The following is an 18,723-nucleotide window of genomic DNA, read 5'->3' as shown; positions in this document are numbered from 1 at the left end:
AAAATGTTTTATTTTTTCACTTGCATAAAATGCTTAAATATCATTATGTTAGAAATATAGGCTACTATTAAGATGGGCAAGTTGTTATAGACGAATATGGGAAATAAGGCAAGAGGTTTGAGATTTGAACGTAACAAACAAGAAGTTGGTGAGGATGAACATGGAGCGCTTGGACTGAAGGCCCTGGATGACGAGACTGTCGAGTGGCTGATGACATCATGCCCAAACATATAGTCCAGAAGAACAGCTCAAACGACGAAGAAGAAAAATGCTAATAAACACAAGCCAATGCCCCGACCCGGGATTGAACCAGGGACCTTCAGATCTTCAGTCTGACGCTCTCCCAACTGAGCTATCGAGGCAAGAAGTGGCCAGTACGGGGATCGAACCCGCGACATTCGCGTTATTAGCACGACGCTCTAACCAACTGAGCTAACCGGCCACGTTCAAAGCATATTATTCAAATTTACAATTCCACAAGCAGTTAGCAATGTGCAAACAGAACAAGCATCATGAATACGAAATAAAGAAAAGGAAGGACTTGCTTTACGAGATGCATGATTAAATTTCGAAAATGTTTTCTTTTTTCACTTGCATAAAATGCTTAAATATCATTATGTTAGAAATGTACTATTAAGATGGGCAATTTGTTATAGACAAATATGGGAAATATGGCAAGAGGTTTGAGATTTGAACGTAACAAACAAGAAGTTGGTGAGGATGAACATGTTGCAGAGCGGAATACTTCAAAATAAGAAATTGAAGAGTTGTGAAGCATTAGACAGAGTGCAAAAAAAAACACAAGTCAAAGTGGAGGTTATCCACGTGAACGGGATTGAAAGGATGGTTATTAGAGATTTCAAAAATTTATGAATTTACAATTTCAACATCCTGCTATTTTCCAACCAAAAGACAATCTCGCCCAATTTCACCCACCTGTGGAAACATTTGTTGTGATCCAGTAAAATCACAAAACCAATGACTGCTCGATTCAAGTCCTAAAGGATTGTGGAAGTCCCTTGCACTTCCAATGATATTTGCACACAAAGATATACTTCAAACAATGCAAAGTTCCCGAATCGTTTACAATTGATTCCAACAAGTCGCTTTTACTTGATTTTCACTAAACGCGATCGACACTCAAACTTTTATGTGCAATTTTGTCGCTGTTCAACATTTGTAGAACTCATCGTGCAAATTCTTGCCAAAGATGTTGCTGAATGTTAGAAAAATGCTAATAAACACAAGTCAATGCCCCGATTGCCCCGACCCGGGATTGAACCAGGGACCTTCAGATCTTCAGTCTGACGCTCTCCCAACTGAGCTATCGAGGCAAGAAGTGGCCAGTACGGGGATCGAACCCGCGACATTCGCGTTATTAGCACGATGCTCTAACCAACTGAGCTAACCGGCCACGTTTAATGCATATTATTCAACTTTACAATTCCACAAGCAGTTAGCAATGTGCAAACAGAACAAGCATCATGAATACGAAATAAAGAAAAGGAAGGACTTGCTTTACGAGATGCATGATTAAATTTCGAAAATGTTTTATTTTTTCACTTGCATAAAATGCTTAAATATCATTATGTTAGAAATATAGGCTACTATTAAGATGGGCAAGTTGTTATAGACGAATATGGGAAATAAGGCAAGAGGTTTGAGATTTGAACGTAACAAACAAGAAGTTGGTGAGGATGAACATGGAGCGCTTGGACTGAAGGCCCTGGATGACGAGACTGTCGAGTGGCTGATGACATCATGCCCAAACATATAGTCCAGAAGAACAGCTCAAACGACGAAGAAGAAAAATGCTAATAAACACAAGCCAATGCCCCGACCCGGGATTGAACCAGGGACCTTCAGATCTTCAGTCTGACGCTCTCCCAACTGAGCTATCGAGGCAAGAAGTGGCCAGTACGGGGATCGAACCCGCGACATTCGCGTTATTAGCACGACGCTCTAACCAACTGAGCTAACCGGCCACGTTCAAAGCATATTATTCAAATTTACAATTCCACAAGCAGTTAGCAATGTGCAAACAGAACAAGCATCATGAATACGAAATAAAGAAAAGGAAGGACTTGCTTTACGAGATGCATGATTAAATTTCGAAAATGTTTTCTTTTTTCACTTGCATAAAATGCTTAAATATCATTATGTTAGAAATGTACTATTAAGATGGGCAATTTGTTATAGACAAATATGGGAAATATGGCAAGAGGTTTGAGATTTGAACGTAACAAACAAGAAGTTGGTGAGGATGAACATGTTGCAGAGCGGAATACTTCAAAATAAGAAATTGAAGAGTTGTGAAGCATTAGACAGAGTGCAAAAAAAAACACAAGTCAAAGTGGAGGTTATCCACGTGAACGGGATTGAAAGGATGGTTATTAGAGATTTCAAAAATTTATGAATTTACAATTTCAACATCCTGCTATTTTCCAACCAAAAGACAATCTCGCCCAATTTCACCCACCTGTGGAAACATTTGTTGTGATCCAGTAAAATCACAAAACCAATGACTGCTCGATTCAAGTCCTAAAGGATTGTGGAAGTCCCTTGCACTTCCAATGATATTTGCACACAAAGATATACTTCAAACAATGCAAAGTTCCCGAATCGTTTACAATTGATTCCAACAAGTCGCTTTTACTTGATTTTCACTAAACGCGATCGACACTCAAACTTTTATGTGCAGTTTTGTCGCTGTTCAACATTTGTAGAACTCATCGTGCAAATTCTTGCCAAAGATGTTGCTGAATGTTAGAAAAATGCTAATAAACACAAGTCAATGCCCCGATTGCCCCGACCCGGGATTGAACCAGGGACCTTCAGATCTTCAGTCTGACGCTCTCCCAACTGAGCTATCGAGGCAAGAAGTGGCCAGTACGGGGATCGAACCCGCGACATTCGCGTTATTAGCACGATGCTCTAACCAACTGAGCTAACCGGCCACGTTTAATGCATATTATTCAACTTTACAATTCCACAAGCAGTTAGCAATGTGCAAACAGAACAAGCATCATGAATACGAAATAAAGAAAAGGAAGGACTTGCTTTACGAGATGCATGATTAAATTTCGAAAATGTTTTATTTTTTCACTTGCATAAAATGCTTAAATATCATTATGTTAGAAATATACTATTAAGATGGGCAAGTTGTTATAGACGAATATGGGAAATAAGGCAAGAGGTTTGAGATTTGAACGTAACAAACAAGAAGTTGGTGAGGATGAACATGGAGCGCTTGGACTGAAGGCCCTGGATGACGAGACTGTCGAGTGGCTGATGACATCATGCCCAAACATATAGTCCAGAAGAACAGCTCAAACGACGAAGAAGAAAAATGCTAATAAACACAAGCCAATGCCCCGACCCGGGATTGAACCAGGGACCTTCAGATCTTCAGTCTGACGCTCTCCCAACTGAGCTATCGAGGCAAGAAGTGGCCAGTACGGGGATCGAACCCGCGACATTCGCGTTATTAGCACGACGCTCTAACCAACTGAGCTAACCGGCCACGTTCAAAGCATATTATTCAAATTTACAATTCCACAAGCAGTTAGCAATGTGCAAACAGAACAAGCATCATGAATACGAAATAAAGAAAAGGAAGGACTTGCTTTACGAGATGCATGATTAAATTTCGAAAATGTTTTATTTTTTCACTTGCATAAAATGCTTAAATATCATTATGTTAGAAATGTACTATTAAGATGGGCAATTTGTTATAGACAAATATGGGAAATATGGCAAGAAGTTTGAGATTTGAACGTAACAAACAACAAAGAAGTTGGTGAGGATGAACATGTTGCAGAGAGGAATACTTCAAAACAAGAAATTGAAGAGTTGTGACGCATTGGACAGAGTGCAAAAAACACAACTCAAAGTGGAAGTCATCCACATGAACTGGGATTGAGGGTATGGTAAATAAAGGTTTCAAAAATTTATGAATTTACGATTTCAACACCCAACTATTTTCCAACCAAAAGACAATCTCGCCCAATTTCACCCACCTGTGGAAACAATTTGTTGTGATCCAGTAGAATCACAAAACCAATGACTGCTCGATTCAAGTCCTAAAGGATTGTGGATGTACCTTGTACTTCCAATGACATTTGCACACCAAGAAATACTTCAAACCATGCAAAATCTTCAGATTGTTTACAATTGATACGAACAGGTTGTTTTTACTTGATTTTCACTAAACGCGATCGACACTCAAACTTTAATGTGCAATTTTGTCGCTGTTCAACATTTTGTAGAACTCATCGTGCAAATTCTTGCTAAAGATGTTGCTGAATTTTAGAAAAATCCTAATAAACACAAGTCAATGCCTCGACCCGGGATTGAACCAGGGACCTTCAGATCTTCAGTCTGACGCTCTCCCAACTGAGCTATCGAGGCAAGAAGTGGCCAGTACGGGGATCGAACACGCGACATTCGCGTTATTAGCACGACGCTCTAACCAACTGAGCTAACCGGCCACGTTCAATGCATATTATTCAATATTACAATTCCACAAGCAGTTAGCAATGTGCAAACAGAACAAGCATCATGAATACGAAATAAAGAAAAGGAAGGACTTGCTTTACGAGATGCATGATTAAATTTCGAAAATGTTTTCTTTTTTCACTTGCATAAAATGCTTAAATATCATTATGTTAGAAATGTACTATTAAGATGGGCAATTTGTTATAGACAAATATGGGAAATAAGGCAAGAGGTTTGAGATTTGAGCGTAAGAAACAACAAAGAAGTTGGTGAGGATAAACATGTTCCAGAGCGGAATACTTCAAAACAAGAAATTGAAGAGTTGTGACGCATTGGACAGAGTGCAAAAAAAAACACAATTCAAAGTGGAGGTTATCCACGTGAACGGGATTGAAAGGATGGTTATTAGAGATTTCAAAAATTTATGAATTTACGATTTCAACATCCTGCTATTTTCCAACCAAAAGACAATCTCGCCCAATTTCACCCACCTGTGGAAACATTTGTTGTGATCCAGTAAAATCACAAAACCAATGACTGCTCGATTCAAGTCCTAAAGGATTGTGGAAGTCCCTTGCACTTCCAATGATATTTGCACACAAAGAAATACTTCAAACAATGCAAAGTTCCCGAATCGTTTACAATTGATTCCAACAAGTCGCTTTTACTTGATTTTCACTAAACGCGATCGACACTCAAACTTTTATGTGCAATTTTGTCGCTGTTCAACATTTGTAGAACTCATCGTGCAAATTCTTGCCAAAGATGTTGCTGAATTTTAGAAAAATGCTAATAAACACAAGTCAATGCCCCGATTGCCCCGACCCGGGATTGAACCAGGGACCTTCAGATCTTCAGTCTGACGCTCTCCCAACTGAGCTATCGAGGCAAGAAGTGGCCAGTACGGGGATCGAACCCGCGACATTCGCGTTATTAACACGACGCTCTAACCAACTGAGCTAACCGGCCACGTTCAAAGCATATTATTCAATATTACAATTCCACAAGCAGTTAGCAATGTGCAAACAGAACAAGCATCATGAATACGAAATAAAGAAAAGGAAGGACTTGCTTTACGAGATGCATGATTAAATTTCGAAAATGTTTTCTTTTTTCACTTGCATAAAATGCTTAAATATCATTATGTTAGAAATATACTATTAAGATGGGCAATTTGTTATAGACAAATATGGGAAATATGGCAAGAGGTTTGAGATTTGAACGTAACAAACAAGAAGTTGGTGAGGATGAACATGGAGCGCTTGGACTGAAGGCCCTGGATGACGAGACTGTCGAGTGGCTGATGACATCATGCCCAAACATATAGTCCAGAAGAACAGCTCAAACGACGAAGAAGAAAAATGCTAATAAACACAAGCCAATGCCCCGACCCGGGATTGAACCAGGGACCTTCAGATCTTCAGTCTGACGCTCTCCCAACTGAGCTATCGAGGCAAGAAGTGGCCAGTACGGGGATCGAACACGCGACATTCGCGTTATTAACACGACGCTCTAACCAACTGAGCTAACCGGCCACGTTCAAAGCATATTATTCAACTTTACAATTCCACAAGCAGTTAGCAATGTGCAAACAGAACAAGCATCATGAATACGAAATAAAGAAAAGGAAGGACTTGCTTTACGAGATGCATGATTAAATTTCGAAAATGTTTTCTTTTTTCACTTGCATAAAATGCTTAAATATCATTATGTTAGAAATGTACTATTAAGATGGGCAATTTGTTATAGACAAATATGGGAAATAAGGCAAGAGGTTTGAGATTTGAGCTTAAGAAACAACAAAGAAGTTGGTGAGGATGAACATGTTGCAGAGCGGAATACTTCAAAACAAGAAATTGAAGAGTTGTGACGCATTGGACAGAGTGCAAAAAACACAATTCAAAGTGGAAGTCATCCACGCGAACTGGGATTGAGGGTATGGTAAATAAAGGTTTCAAAAATTTATGAATTTACGATTTGAACACCCAACTATTTTCCAACCAAAAGACAATCTCGCCCAATTTCACCCACCTGTGGAAACAATTTGTTGTGATCCAGTAAAATCACAAAACCAATGACTGCTCGATTCAAGTCCTAAAGGATTGTGGAAGTCCCTTGCACTTCCAATGATATTTGCACACAAAGAAATACTTCAAACAATGCAAAGTTCCCGAATCGTTTACAATTGATTCCAACAAGTCGCTTTTACTTGATTTTCACTAAACGCGATCGACACTCAAACTTTTATGTGCAGTTTTGTCGCTGTTCAACATTTGTAGAACTCATCGTGCAAATTCTTGCCAAAGATGTTGCTGAATTTTAGAAAAATGCTAATAAACACAAGTCAATGCCCCGACCCGGGATTGAACCAGGGACCTTCAGATCTTCAGTCTGACGCTCTCCCAACTGAGCTATCGAGGCAAGAAGTGGCCAATACGGGGATCGAACCCGCGACATTCGCTTTATTAGCACGACGCTCTAACCAACTGAGCTAACCGGCCACGTTCAAAGCATATTATTCAACTTTACAATTCCACAAGCAGTTAGCAATGTGCAAACAGAACAAGCATCATGAATACGAAATAAAGAAAAGGAAGGACTTGCTTTACGAGATGCATGATTAAATTTCGAAAATGTTTTATTTTTTCACTTGCATAAAATGCTTAAATATCATTATGTTAGAAATGTACTATTAAGATGGGCAATTTGTTATAGACAAATATGGGAAATATGGCAAGAAGTTTGAGATTTGAACGTAACAAACAACAAAGAAGTTGGTGAGGATGAACATGTTGCAGAGCGGAATACTTCAAAACAAGAAATTGAAGAGTTGTGACGCATTGGACAGAGTGCAAAAAACACAATTCAAAGTGGAAGTCATCCACATGAACTGGGATTGAGGGTATGGTAAATAAAGGTTTCAAAAATTTATGAATTTACGATTTCAACACCCAACTATTTTCCAACCAAAAGACATTCTCGCCCAATTTCACCCACCTGTGGAAACAATTTGTTGTGATCCAGTAGAATCACAAAACCAATGACTGCTCGATTCAAGTCCTAAAGGATTGTGGATGTACCTTGTACTTCCAATGACATTTGTACACCAAGAAATACTTCAAACCATGCAAAATCTTCAGATTGTTGACAATTGATACGAACAGGTTGTTTTTACTTGATTTTCACTAAACGCGATCGACACTCAAACTTTAATGTGCAATTTTGTCGCTGTTCAACATTTTGTAGAACTCATCGTGCAAATTCTTGCCAAAGATGTTGCTAAATTTTTAGAAAAATGCTAATAAACACAAGTCAATGCCCCCACCTGGGATTGAACCAAGGATCTTCATTCTGACGCTCTCCCAACTGAGCTATCGAGGCAAGAAGTGGCCAGTACGGGGATCGAACCCGCGACATTCGCGTTATTAGCACGACGCTCTAACCAACTGAGCTAACCGGCCACGTTCAAAGCATATTATTCAACTTTACAATTCCACAAGCAGTTAGCAATGTGCAAACAGAACAAGCATCATGAATACGAAATAAAGAAAAGGAAGGACTTGCTTTACGAGATGCATGATTAAATTTCGAAAATGTTTTATTTTTTCACTTGCATAAAATGCTTAAATATCATTATGTTAGAAATATACTATTAAGATGGGCAATTTGTTATAGACAAACATGGGAAATAAGGCAAGAGGTTTAAGATTTGAACGTAACAAACAAGAAGTTGGTGAGGATGAACATGGAGCGCTTGGACTGAAGGCCCTGGATGACGAGACTGTCGAGTGGCTGATGACATCATGCCCAAACATATAGTCCAGAAGAACAGCTCAAACGACGAAGAAGAAAAATGCTAATAAACACAAGTCAATGCCCCGACCCGGGATTGAACCAGGGACCTTCAGATCTTCAGTCTGACGCTCTTCCAACTGAGCTATCGAGGCAAGAAGTGGCCAGTACGGGGATCGAACCTGCGACATTCGCGTTATTAGCACGACGCTCTAACCAACTGAGCTAACCGGCCACGTTTAATGCATATTATTCAACTTTACAATTCCACAAGCAGTTAGCAATGTGCAAACAGAACAAGCATCATGAATACGAAATAAAGAAAAGGAAGGACTTGCTTTACGAGATGCATGATTAAATTTCGAAAATGTTTTATTTTTTCACTTGCATAAAATGCTTAAATATCATTATGTTAGAAATGTACTATTAAGATGGGCAATTTGTTATAGACAAATATGGGAAATATGGCAAGAGGTTTGAGATTTGAACGTAACAAACAAGAAGTTGGTGAGGATGAACATGTTGCAGAGCGGAATACTTCAAAATAAGAAATTGAAGAGTTGTGAAGCATTGGACAGAGTGCAAAAAAAAAACACAATTCAAAGTGGAGGTTATCCACGTGAACGGGATTGAAAGGATGGTTATTAGAGATTTCAAAGATTTATGAATTTACGATTTCAACATCCTGCTATTTTCCAACCAAAAGACAATCTCGCCCAATTTCACCCACCTGTGGAAACATTTGTTGTGATCCAGTAAAATCACAAAACCAATGACTGCTCGATTCAAGTCCTAAAGGATTGTGGAAGTCCCTTGCACTTCCAATGATATTTGCACACAAAGAAATACTTCAAACAATGCAAAGTTCCCGAATCGTTTACAATTGATTCCAACAAGTCGCTTTTACTTGATTTTCACTAAACGCGATCGACACTCAAACTTTTATGTGCAGTTTTGTCGCTGTTCAACATTTGTAGAACTCATCGTGCAAATTCTTGCCAAAGATGTTGCTGAATTTTAGAAAAATGCTAATAAACACAAGTCAATGCCCCGATTGCCCCGACCCGGGATTGAACCAGGGACCTTCAGATCTTCAGTCTGACGCTCTCCCAACTGAGCTATCGAGGCAAGAAGTGGCCAGTACGGGGATCGAACCCGCGACATTCGCGTTATTAACACGACGCTCTAACCAACTGAGCTAACCGGCCACGTTCAAAGCATATTATTCAACTTTACAATTCCACAAGCAGTTAGCAATGTGCAAACAGAACAAGCATCATGAATACGAAATAAAGAAAAGGAAGGACTTGCTTTACGAGATGCATGATTAAATTTCGAAAATGTTTTATTTTTTCACTTGCATAAAATGCTTAAATATCATTATGTTAGAAATGTACTATTAAGATGGGCAATTTGTTATAGACAAATATGGGAAATATGGCAAGAAGTTTGAGATTTGTACGTAACAAACAACAAAGAAGTTGGTAAGGATGAACATGTTGCAGAGAGGAATACTTCAAAACAAGAAATTGAAGAGTTGTGACGCATTGGACAGAGTGCAAAAAACACAATTCAAAGTGGAGGTCATCCACATGAACTGGGATTGAGGGTATGGTAAATAAAGGTTACAAAAATTTATGAATTTACGATTTCAACACCCAACTATTTTCCAACCAAAAGACAATCTCGCCCAATTTCACCCACCTGTGGAAACAATTTGTTGTGATCCAGTAGAATAACAAAACCAATGACTGCTCGATTCAAGTCCTAAAGGATTGTGGACGTACCTTGTACTTCCAATGACATTTGCACACCAAGAAATACTTCAAACCATGCAAAATCTTCAGATTGTTTACAATTGATACGAACAGGTTGTTTTTACTTGATTTTCACTAAACGCGATCGACACTCAAACTTTAATGTGCAATTTTGTCGCTGTTCAACATTTTGTAGAACTCATCGTGCAAATTCTTGCTAAAGATGTTGCTGAATTTTAAAAAAATGCTAATAAACACAAGTCAATGCCTCGACCCGGGATTGAACCAGGGACCTTCAGATCTTCAGTCTGACGCTCTCCCAACTGAGCTATCGAGGCAAGAAGTGGCCAGTACGGGGATCGAACACGCGACATTCGCGTTATTAGCACGACGCTCTAACCAACTGAGCTAACCGGCCACGTTCAAAGCATATTATTCAATATTACAATTCCACAAGCAGTTTGCAATGTGCAAACAGAACAAGCATCATGAATACGAAATAAAGAAAAGGAAGGACTTGCTTTACGAGATGCATGATTAAATTTCGAAAATGTTTTATTTTTTCACTTGCATAAAATGCTTAAATATCATTATGTTAGAAATGTACTATTAAGATGGGCAATTTGTTATAGACAAATATGGGAAATAAGGCAAGAGGTTTGAGATTTGAGCGTAAGAAACAACAAAGAAGTTGGTGAGGATGAACATGTTCCAGAGCGGAATACTTCAAAACAAGAAATTGAAGAGTTGTGACGCATTGGACAGTGCAAAAAAACACAATTCAAAGTGGAGGTTATCCACATGAACTGGGATTGAAGGGATGGTTAATAGAGATTTCAAAAGTTTATGAATTAACGATTTGAACACCCTGCTATTTTCCAACTAAAAGACAATCTCGCCCAATTTCACCCACCTGTGGAAACAATTTGTTGTGATCCAGTAGAATCACAAAACCAATGACTGCTCGATTCAAGTCCTAAAGGATTGTGTAGGTTCCTTTGCAGTTCAAGTGATATTTGCACACAAAGAAACACTTCAAACCATGCAAAATCTTCAAATGCTTTACAATTGATTCCAACAAGTTGCTTTTACTTGATTTTCACTAAACGCGATCGACACTCAAAGTTGTGTGTGCAATTTTGTCGCTGTTCAACATTTGTAGAACTCATCGTGCAAATTCTTGCCAAAGATGTTGCCGAATTTTAGAAAAATGCTAATAAACACAAGTCAATGCATCCACCTGGGATTGAACCAGGGATCTTCAATCTGACGCTCTCCCAACTGAGCTATCGAGGCAAGAAGTGGCCAGTACGGGGATCGAACCCGCGACATTCGCGTTATTAGCACGACGCTCTAACCAACTGAGCTAACCGGCCACGTTCAAAGCATATTATTCAACTTTACAATTCCACAAGCAGTTAGCAATGTGCAAACAGAACAAGCATCATGAATACGAAATAAAGAAAAGGAAGGACTTGCTTTACGAGATGCATGATTAAATTTCGAAAATGTTTTATTTTTTCACTTGCATAAAATGCTTAAATATCATTATGTTAGAAATATACTATTAAGATGGGCAATTTGTTATAGACAAATATGGGAAATAAGGCAAGAGGTTTGAGATTTGAACGTAACAAACAAGAAGTTGGTGAGGATGAACATGGAGCGCTTGGACTGAAGGCCCTGGATGACGAGACTGTCGAGTGGCTGATGACATCATGCCCAAACATATAGTCCAGAAGAACAGCTCAAACGACGAAGAAGAAAAATGCTAATAAACACAAGCCAATGCCCCGACCCGGGATTGAACCAGGGACCTTCAGATCTTCAGTCTGACGCTCTCCCAACTGAGCTATCGAGGCAAGAAGTGGCCAGTACGGGGATCGAACCCGCGACATTCGCGTTATTAGCACGACGCTCTAACCAACTGAGCTAACCGGCCACGTTCAAAGCATATTATTCAACTTTACAATTCCACAAGCAGTTAGCAATGTGCAAACAGAACAAGCATCATGAATACGAAATAAAGAAAAGGAAGGACTTGCTTTACGAGATGCATGATTAAATTTCGAAAATGTTTTATTTTTTCACTTGCATAAAATGCTTAAATATCATTATGTTAGAAATGTACTATTAAGATGGGCAATTTGTTATAGACAAATATGGGAAATATGGCAAGAGGTTTGAGATTTGAACGTAACAAACAAGAAGTTGGTGAGGATGAACATGTTGCAGAGCGGAATACTTCAAAATAAGAAATTGAAGAGTTGTGAAGCATTGGACAGAGTGCAAAAAAAACACAATTCAAAGTGGAGGTTATCCACGTGAACGAGATTGAAAGGATGGTTATTAGAGATTTCAAAAATTTATGAATTTACGATTTCAACATCCTGCTATTTTCCAACCAAAAGACAATCTCGCCCAATTTCACCCACCTGTGGAAACATTTGTTGTGATCCAGTAAAATCACAAAACCAATGACTGCTCGATTCAAGTCCTAAAGGATTGTGGAAGTCCCTTGCACTTCCAATGATATTTGCACACAAAGAAATACTTCAAACAATGCAAAGTTCCCGAATCGTTTACAATTGATTCCAACAAGTCGCTTTTACTTGATTTTCACTAAACGCGATCGACACTCAAACTTTTATGTGCAGTTTTGTCGCTGTTCAACATTTGTAGAACTCATCGTGCAAATTCTTGCCAAAGATGTTGCTGAATTTTAGAAAAATGCTAATAAACACAAGTCAATGCCCCGATTGCCCCGACCCGGGATTGAACCAGGGACCTTCAGATCTTCAGTCTGACGCTCTCCCAACTGAGCTATCGAGGCAAGAAGTGGCCAGTACGGGGATCGAACCCGCGACATTCGCGTTATTAACACGACGCTCTAACCAACTGAGCTAACCGGCCACGTTCAAAGCATATTATTCAACTTTACAATTCCACAAGCAGTTAGCAATGTGCAAACAGAACAAGCATCATGAATACGAAATAAAGAAAAGGAAGGACTTGCTTTACGAGATGCATGATTAAATTTCGAAAATGTTTTCTTTTTTCACTTGCATAAAATGCTTAAATATCATTATGTTAGAAATGTACTATTAAGATGGGCAATTTGTTATAGACAAATATGGGAAATATGGCAAGAAGTTTGAGATTTGAACGTAACAAACAACAAAGAAGTTGGTGAGGATGAACATGTTGCAGAGCGGAATACTTCAAAACAAGAAATTGAAGAGTTGTGACGCATTGGACAGAGTGCAAAAAACACAATTCAAAGTGGAAGTCATCCACATGAACTGGGATTGAGGGTATGGTAAATAAAGGTTTCAAAAATTTATGAATTTACGATTTCAACACCCAACTATTTTCCAACCAAAAGACAATCTCGCCCAATTTCACCCACCTGTGGAAACAATTTGTTGTGATCCAGTAGAATCACAAAACCAATGACTGCTCGATTCAAGTCCTAAAGGATTGTGGATGTACCTTGTACTTCCAATGACATTTGCACACCAAGAAATACTTCAAACCATGCAAAATCTTCAGATTGTTTACAATTGATACGAACAGGTTGTTTTTACTTGATTTTCACTAAACGCGATCGACACTCAAACTTTAATGTGCAATTTTGTCGCTGTTCAACATTTTGTAGAACTCATCGTGCAAATTCTTGCTAAAGATGTTGCTGAATTTTAGAAAAATCCTAATAAACACAAGTCAATGCCTCGACCCGGGATTGAACCAGGGACCTTCAGATCTTCAGTCTGACGCTCTCCCAACTGAGCTATCGAGGCAAGAAGTGGCCAGTACGGGGATCGAACACGCGACATTCGCGTTATTAGCACGACGCTCTAACCAACTGAGCTAACCGGCCACGTTCAAAGCATATTATTCAACTTTACAATTCCACAAGCAGTTAGCAATGTGCAAACAGAACAAGCATCATGAATACGAAATAAAGAAAAGGAAGGACTTGCTTTACGAGATGCATGATTAAATTTCGAAAATGTTTTCTTTTTTCACTTGCATAAAATGCTTAAATATCATTATGTTAGAAATGTACTATTAAGATGGGCAATTTGTTATAGACAAATATGGGAAATAAGGCAAGAGGTTTGAGATTTGAGCGTAAGAAACAACAAAGAAGTTGGTGAGGATGAACATGTTCCAGAGCGGAATACTTCAAAACAAGAAATTGAAGAGTTGTGACGCATTGGACAGTGCAAAAAAACACAATTCAAAGTGGAGGTTATCCACATGAACTGGGATTGAAGGGATGGTTAATAGAGATTTCAAAAGTTTATGAATTAACGATTTGAACACCCTGCTATTTTCCAACTAAAAGACAATCTCGCCCAATTTCACCCACCTGTGGAAACAATTTGTTGTGATCCAGTAGAATCACAAAACCAATGACTGCTCGATTCAAGTCCTAAAGGATTGTGTAGGTTCCTTTGCAGTTCAAGTGATATTTGCACACAAAGAAACACTTCAAACCATGCAAAATCTTCAAATGCTTTACAATTGATTCCAACAAGTTGCTTTTACTTGATTTTCACTAAACGCGATCGACACTCAAAGTTGTGTGTGCAATTTTGTCGCTGTTCAACATTTGTAGAACTCATCGTGCAAATTCTTGCCAAAGATGTTGTTGAATTTTAGAAAAATGCTAATAAACACAAGTCAATCCCCCGACCCGGGATTGAGCCAGGGATCTTCAGTCTGACGCTCTCACAACTGAGCTATACCGAGGCAAGAAGTGGCCAGTACGGGGATCGAACCCGCGACATTCGCGTTATTAGCACGACGCTCTAACCAACTGAGCTAACCGGCCACGTTCAAAGCATATTATTCAACTTTACAATTCCACAAGCAGTTAGCAATGTGCAAACAGAACAAGCATCATGAATACGAAATAAAGAAAAGGAAGGACTTGCTTTACGAGATGCATGATTAAATTTCGAAAATGTTTTATTTTTTCACTTGCATAAAATGCTTAAATATCTATCTTTATTACAAAAATACATGGAAAATCAGCAGAGACCTATCCGCTCTAACTTAATGTCCTTAATGGAAATCAATATATGAAATGCTTAAATATCATTATGTTAGAAATACACTATCAAGATGGGCAAGTTGTTATAGACAAATATGGGAAATAAGGCAAGAAGTTTGTGATTTGAGCGTGACAAACAAGAAGTTGGTGAGGATGAACATGTTGCAGAGCGGAATACTTCAAAATAAGAAATTGAAGAGTTGTGACGCATTGGACAGAGTGCAAAAAAAAAACACATTTCAAAATGGAGGTTATCCACATGAACTGGGATTGAAGGGATGGTTAATAGAGATTTCAAAAGTTTATGAATTTACGATTTCAATATCCAGCTATTTTCCAACTAAAAGACAATCTCGCCCAATTTCACCCACCTGTGGAAACAATTTGTTGTGATCCAGTAGAATCACAAAACCAATGACTGCTCGATTCAAGTCCTAAAGTATTGTATAGGTTCCCTTGCAGTTCAAGTGATATTTGCTCAAGAAGAATCACTTCAAACCATGCAAAATTTTCAAATGCTTTACAATTGATTCCAACAAGTCGCTTTTACTTGATTTTCACTAAACGCGATCGACACTCAAACTTTAATGTGCAATTTTGTCGCTGTTCAACATTTTGTAGAACTCATCGTGCAAATTCTTGCCAAAGATGTTGCTGAATTTTAGAAAAATGCTAATAAACACAAGTCAATGCCCCCACCTGGGATTGAACCAGGGATCTTCAATCTGACGCTCTCCCAACTGAGCTATCGAGGCAAGAAGTGGCCAGTACGGGGATCGAACCCGCGACATTCGCGTTATTAGCACGACGCTCTAACCAACTGAGCTAACCGGCCACGTTCAAAGCATATTATTCAACTTTACAATTCCACAAGCAGTTAGCAATGTGCAAACAGAACAAGCATCATGAATACGAAATAAAGAAAAGGAAGGACTTGCTTTACGAGATGCATGATTAATTTTCGAAAATGTTTTATTTTTTCACTTGCATAAAATGCTTAAATATCATTATGTTAGAAATATACTATTAAGATGGGCAATTTGTTATAGACAAATATGGGAAGTAAGGCAAGAGGTTTGAGATTTGAATTTAACAAACAACAAAAAAGTTGGTGAAGATGAACATGTTGCAGAGCGGAATACTTCAAAATAAGAAATTGAAGAGTTGTGACGCATTGGACAGAGTGCAAAGAAAACACAATTCAAAGTGGAGGTTAGCCACATGAACTGGGATTGAAGGGATGGTTAACATAGATTTCAAAAGTTTATGAATTAACGATTTGAACACTCAACTATTTTCCAACTAAAAGACAATCTCGCCCAATTTCACCCACCTGTGGAAACATTTGTTGTGATCCAGTAAAATCACAAAACCAATGACTGCTCGATTCAAGTCTTAAAGGATTGTGTAGGTCCCTTGCAGTTCAAGTGATATTTGCACAAGAAGAAACACTTCAAACAATGCACAGTATAATCTTCAAATGGTTTACAATTGATTCGAACATGTTGCTTCTACTAGATTTTCATTTTGTCGCTGTTCAACTTTTACTATTATTTTGTAGAACACATCGTGCAAATTCTTGCCAATGAAAACAATATAGATTAGCTTGTGACAACCCAGTTCAAGACAGAAAGTAAAAAATACTCCTGAAAATATAGAGGTCGCAATTGCTTTGATGACAACAAAACTCATAGAGAGGAACAAATTAAGATCTACTAGCTAACCAGTCTAAACACTACAGTACACAGAGACATCAATAATGCATTGAATTGCATATGAAGGCACTTATTTTAAACAAACATAAACCTTTTCGAAGCTTTGTAACAACGATTGTTCAGCTACAAACAATGGTTGCGCAACATTGTTTCAACTGCCAATGAATTTTATTACATCTTTGAGCGTTGGTTCGTCTGATAAACTGTTTCTTTTTTCTTCTCGAGCTTTTTTAAACGCATGTTGAGATGCCCTTTAACACTTTGCAATCAAGAGTTTTGATCTTGTAAGTGTTGAGTTTCTGATTGAAAGTTAAGCCCCAAAAGCTTTTTCCAAGGTCCTTTCTAAGCTTTTTTCTTTTAAATTATTTATTTGAAAATGCAAGAAAAAGTTTTCAGTATGAACTAAAAGACTTATTGTGTCTCGTTCCTTACGAGTAGGCTTTCAAAACTTTAACAACAAATTTTAAGTTTGTTGATTCGCAAAAATTGTTAAACCAAAAACAATGTTTTATCAATAACAAAAAGAAAACATCAGCCATTGGGAATAATTTTTCTAAGGTAAGAGTTGGGTTTTATTATCAAATATTATTATCAAAGTTTTATAACAAAGGCTAATTAAAGTCAGTTCCTATTGTTTTGAAGATAAACATAGGTCTGATCACTTACCGGCACTGCTTTATTGTATAGCAATTGAAATTATGTGATCTGATAACTTACTTTGATTATGTTTATTTATATTTTAATTGAACGAAAGTGTGTTGTAGATATTGTTGTAATAGGCTACTCGTTAGTTAAATTCATTAAAGTTCAATGTACTTGACCTGTAGCTGATATAACAAAAAGTTGAGGGGCTCACAAGAGTTTGACAAAGAAAAAACTTTAAGAAAAGTATACATTCCAAAATTGAAGCCCAATTACCACATAGATAGATATGGAGTCTAGGTGCTTGCTTCCCGGGTGATTGTTTTAAATTTTACCGTGTTTTTTATATTTGTGATCCAAAATGTTGTTTGTTTAAGATGCACACTTTATTGCATTAGAACAAATTCATTAAATTGAAAACTAGGTTTTTGCAAAAATATTAGATAACAAGTTTATATGAAATTAAAGTTGACTTTCAAATTACTTTTTTCATCAGGCTTAACCTACCACAGAAGAAAAGCAATATCATTTTATTACGTTTTGTTAGCGAAGTGTTCTATACCGTAGTCTTGTATGGCGTGTATAGCCTTTTAGTTAAACTTCGAAACTCGCCCAAGGAATTTCTACCTATCCTCATTATAGACAAGGCACATTTTACCTCATACATCTATCAACACTAAAAAAGTTTAATTTAACTGTTGATTGGCTGAGTGAGCAATGGGTTTACATTGGCATGTTGCATTATTTTCTCAAGTTTTTAAAGGTCACATAAAATAATTGTACGTCTTATATCCACATACGAACACACTCGCTATGCCTCCTCTGCAGCCGGTTGAGATAATGAAGTGTGATTGAACGAGTGAAACAAGCCAGAAAACTTTGCAAAAATGATAAAAAACTGTGCACCATGTTTTTTCTCTGTTTAGGAGAAGCACGTAACCAAGTGCACTCAACTGGATCTGCCACTGCACATGAATAAATTAACCAAAAATGTTTTTAATTAAAGTTATTACTTTTCTACACAAAGTGACGTATTCTTATATGATCTTTTAAAATAAAAGCAAATGGCTTTCAATCAACGGAAAGTAACCAGATTGAAGCTTATGAAAATTATTTAGAGGTGACAATGCACATTGCACAAGTTGGTTGCAAAATAAAACTTAAGGATTCTCCTGGAGTTTGGCTACTGCAACCATGAATCAAGATTTTAAAAACTTTACTTGTTGAATTTGCCTTTCTAAAACACTGCTTTAAGTAT

The 18,723-nt window shown here is 37.8% G+C and overlaps 28 non-coding genes across 28 annotated transcripts; all 28 read right to left on the bottom strand.

Annotated features, from left to right (window-relative positions):
* Positions 1–289: 289 nt before the first annotated feature.
* On the bottom strand, positions 290–362 carry Trnaf-gaa (transfer RNA phenylalanine (anticodon GAA)). The gene has a single exon. It is a non-coding gene; the product is annotated as a tRNA-Phe (tRNA).
* A 6-nt stretch (positions 363–368) lies between these two features.
* On the bottom strand, positions 369–442 carry Trnai-aau (transfer RNA isoleucine (anticodon AAU)). The gene has a single exon. It is a non-coding gene; the product is annotated as a tRNA-Ile (tRNA).
* An 819-nt stretch (positions 443–1,261) lies between these two features.
* Trnaf-gaa (transfer RNA phenylalanine (anticodon GAA)) lies at positions 1,262–1,334 on the bottom strand. Its single transcript has one exon. It is a non-coding gene; the product is annotated as a tRNA-Phe (tRNA).
* A 6-nt stretch (positions 1,335–1,340) lies between these two features.
* Positions 1,341–1,414, bottom strand: Trnai-aau (transfer RNA isoleucine (anticodon AAU)). The gene has a single exon. It is a non-coding gene; the product is annotated as a tRNA-Ile (tRNA).
* A 418-nt stretch (positions 1,415–1,832) lies between these two features.
* Positions 1,833–1,905, bottom strand: Trnaf-gaa (transfer RNA phenylalanine (anticodon GAA)). Its single transcript has one exon. It is a non-coding gene; the product is annotated as a tRNA-Phe (tRNA).
* Positions 1,906–1,911: 6 nt separating this feature from the next.
* Positions 1,912–1,985, bottom strand: Trnai-aau (transfer RNA isoleucine (anticodon AAU)). The gene has a single exon. It is a non-coding gene; the product is annotated as a tRNA-Ile (tRNA).
* An 819-nt stretch (positions 1,986–2,804) lies between these two features.
* Positions 2,805–2,877, bottom strand: Trnaf-gaa (transfer RNA phenylalanine (anticodon GAA)). The gene has a single exon. It is a non-coding gene; the product is annotated as a tRNA-Phe (tRNA).
* A 6-nt stretch (positions 2,878–2,883) lies between these two features.
* Positions 2,884–2,957, bottom strand: Trnai-aau (transfer RNA isoleucine (anticodon AAU)). Its single transcript has one exon. It is a non-coding gene; the product is annotated as a tRNA-Ile (tRNA).
* Positions 2,958–3,370: 413 nt separating this feature from the next.
* On the bottom strand, positions 3,371–3,443 carry Trnaf-gaa (transfer RNA phenylalanine (anticodon GAA)). Its single transcript has one exon. It is a non-coding gene; the product is annotated as a tRNA-Phe (tRNA).
* A 6-nt stretch (positions 3,444–3,449) lies between these two features.
* Trnai-aau (transfer RNA isoleucine (anticodon AAU)) lies at positions 3,450–3,523 on the bottom strand. Its single transcript has one exon. It is a non-coding gene; the product is annotated as a tRNA-Ile (tRNA).
* An 814-nt stretch (positions 3,524–4,337) lies between these two features.
* Trnaf-gaa (transfer RNA phenylalanine (anticodon GAA)) lies at positions 4,338–4,410 on the bottom strand. The gene has a single exon. It is a non-coding gene; the product is annotated as a tRNA-Phe (tRNA).
* Positions 4,411–5,313: 903 nt separating this feature from the next.
* Positions 5,314–5,386, bottom strand: Trnaf-gaa (transfer RNA phenylalanine (anticodon GAA)). The gene has a single exon. It is a non-coding gene; the product is annotated as a tRNA-Phe (tRNA).
* Positions 5,387–5,392: 6 nt separating this feature from the next.
* Trnai-aau (transfer RNA isoleucine (anticodon AAU)) lies at positions 5,393–5,466 on the bottom strand. Its single transcript has one exon. It is a non-coding gene; the product is annotated as a tRNA-Ile (tRNA).
* A 413-nt stretch (positions 5,467–5,879) lies between these two features.
* Trnaf-gaa (transfer RNA phenylalanine (anticodon GAA)) lies at positions 5,880–5,952 on the bottom strand. The gene has a single exon. It is a non-coding gene; the product is annotated as a tRNA-Phe (tRNA).
* Positions 5,953–6,845: 893 nt separating this feature from the next.
* On the bottom strand, positions 6,846–6,918 carry Trnaf-gaa (transfer RNA phenylalanine (anticodon GAA)). Its single transcript has one exon. It is a non-coding gene; the product is annotated as a tRNA-Phe (tRNA).
* A 966-nt stretch (positions 6,919–7,884) lies between these two features.
* On the bottom strand, positions 7,885–7,958 carry Trnai-aau (transfer RNA isoleucine (anticodon AAU)). Its single transcript has one exon. It is a non-coding gene; the product is annotated as a tRNA-Ile (tRNA).
* A 413-nt stretch (positions 7,959–8,371) lies between these two features.
* Trnaf-gaa (transfer RNA phenylalanine (anticodon GAA)) lies at positions 8,372–8,444 on the bottom strand. Its single transcript has one exon. It is a non-coding gene; the product is annotated as a tRNA-Phe (tRNA).
* Positions 8,445–9,344: 900 nt separating this feature from the next.
* On the bottom strand, positions 9,345–9,417 carry Trnaf-gaa (transfer RNA phenylalanine (anticodon GAA)). The gene has a single exon. It is a non-coding gene; the product is annotated as a tRNA-Phe (tRNA).
* Positions 9,418–9,423: 6 nt separating this feature from the next.
* On the bottom strand, positions 9,424–9,497 carry Trnai-aau (transfer RNA isoleucine (anticodon AAU)). Its single transcript has one exon. It is a non-coding gene; the product is annotated as a tRNA-Ile (tRNA).
* Positions 9,498–10,311: 814 nt separating this feature from the next.
* On the bottom strand, positions 10,312–10,384 carry Trnaf-gaa (transfer RNA phenylalanine (anticodon GAA)). Its single transcript has one exon. It is a non-coding gene; the product is annotated as a tRNA-Phe (tRNA).
* A 964-nt stretch (positions 10,385–11,348) lies between these two features.
* Positions 11,349–11,422, bottom strand: Trnai-aau (transfer RNA isoleucine (anticodon AAU)). The gene has a single exon. It is a non-coding gene; the product is annotated as a tRNA-Ile (tRNA).
* Positions 11,423–11,835: 413 nt separating this feature from the next.
* On the bottom strand, positions 11,836–11,908 carry Trnaf-gaa (transfer RNA phenylalanine (anticodon GAA)). Its single transcript has one exon. It is a non-coding gene; the product is annotated as a tRNA-Phe (tRNA).
* Positions 11,909–11,914: 6 nt separating this feature from the next.
* On the bottom strand, positions 11,915–11,988 carry Trnai-aau (transfer RNA isoleucine (anticodon AAU)). Its single transcript has one exon. It is a non-coding gene; the product is annotated as a tRNA-Ile (tRNA).
* An 818-nt stretch (positions 11,989–12,806) lies between these two features.
* Trnaf-gaa (transfer RNA phenylalanine (anticodon GAA)) lies at positions 12,807–12,879 on the bottom strand. Its single transcript has one exon. It is a non-coding gene; the product is annotated as a tRNA-Phe (tRNA).
* Positions 12,880–12,885: 6 nt separating this feature from the next.
* Trnai-aau (transfer RNA isoleucine (anticodon AAU)) lies at positions 12,886–12,959 on the bottom strand. Its single transcript has one exon. It is a non-coding gene; the product is annotated as a tRNA-Ile (tRNA).
* Positions 12,960–13,773: 814 nt separating this feature from the next.
* Positions 13,774–13,846, bottom strand: Trnaf-gaa (transfer RNA phenylalanine (anticodon GAA)). The gene has a single exon. It is a non-coding gene; the product is annotated as a tRNA-Phe (tRNA).
* A 966-nt stretch (positions 13,847–14,812) lies between these two features.
* Positions 14,813–14,886, bottom strand: Trnai-aau (transfer RNA isoleucine (anticodon AAU)). The gene has a single exon. It is a non-coding gene; the product is annotated as a tRNA-Ile (tRNA).
* Positions 14,887–15,869: 983 nt separating this feature from the next.
* On the bottom strand, positions 15,870–15,943 carry Trnai-aau (transfer RNA isoleucine (anticodon AAU)). The gene has a single exon. It is a non-coding gene; the product is annotated as a tRNA-Ile (tRNA).
* Between the last annotated feature and the right edge of the window lie 2,780 nt (positions 15,944–18,723).

The sequence above is a fragment of the Aplidium turbinatum genome, chromosome 3 (genome assembly GCF_918807975.1).
Source record: "Aplidium turbinatum chromosome 3, kaAplTurb1.1, whole genome shotgun sequence".
Taxonomy (NCBI): Eukaryota; Metazoa; Chordata; class Ascidiacea; order Aplousobranchia; family Polyclinidae; genus Aplidium; species Aplidium turbinatum.
This window is presented reverse-complemented; position numbering and strand designations above follow the sequence as displayed.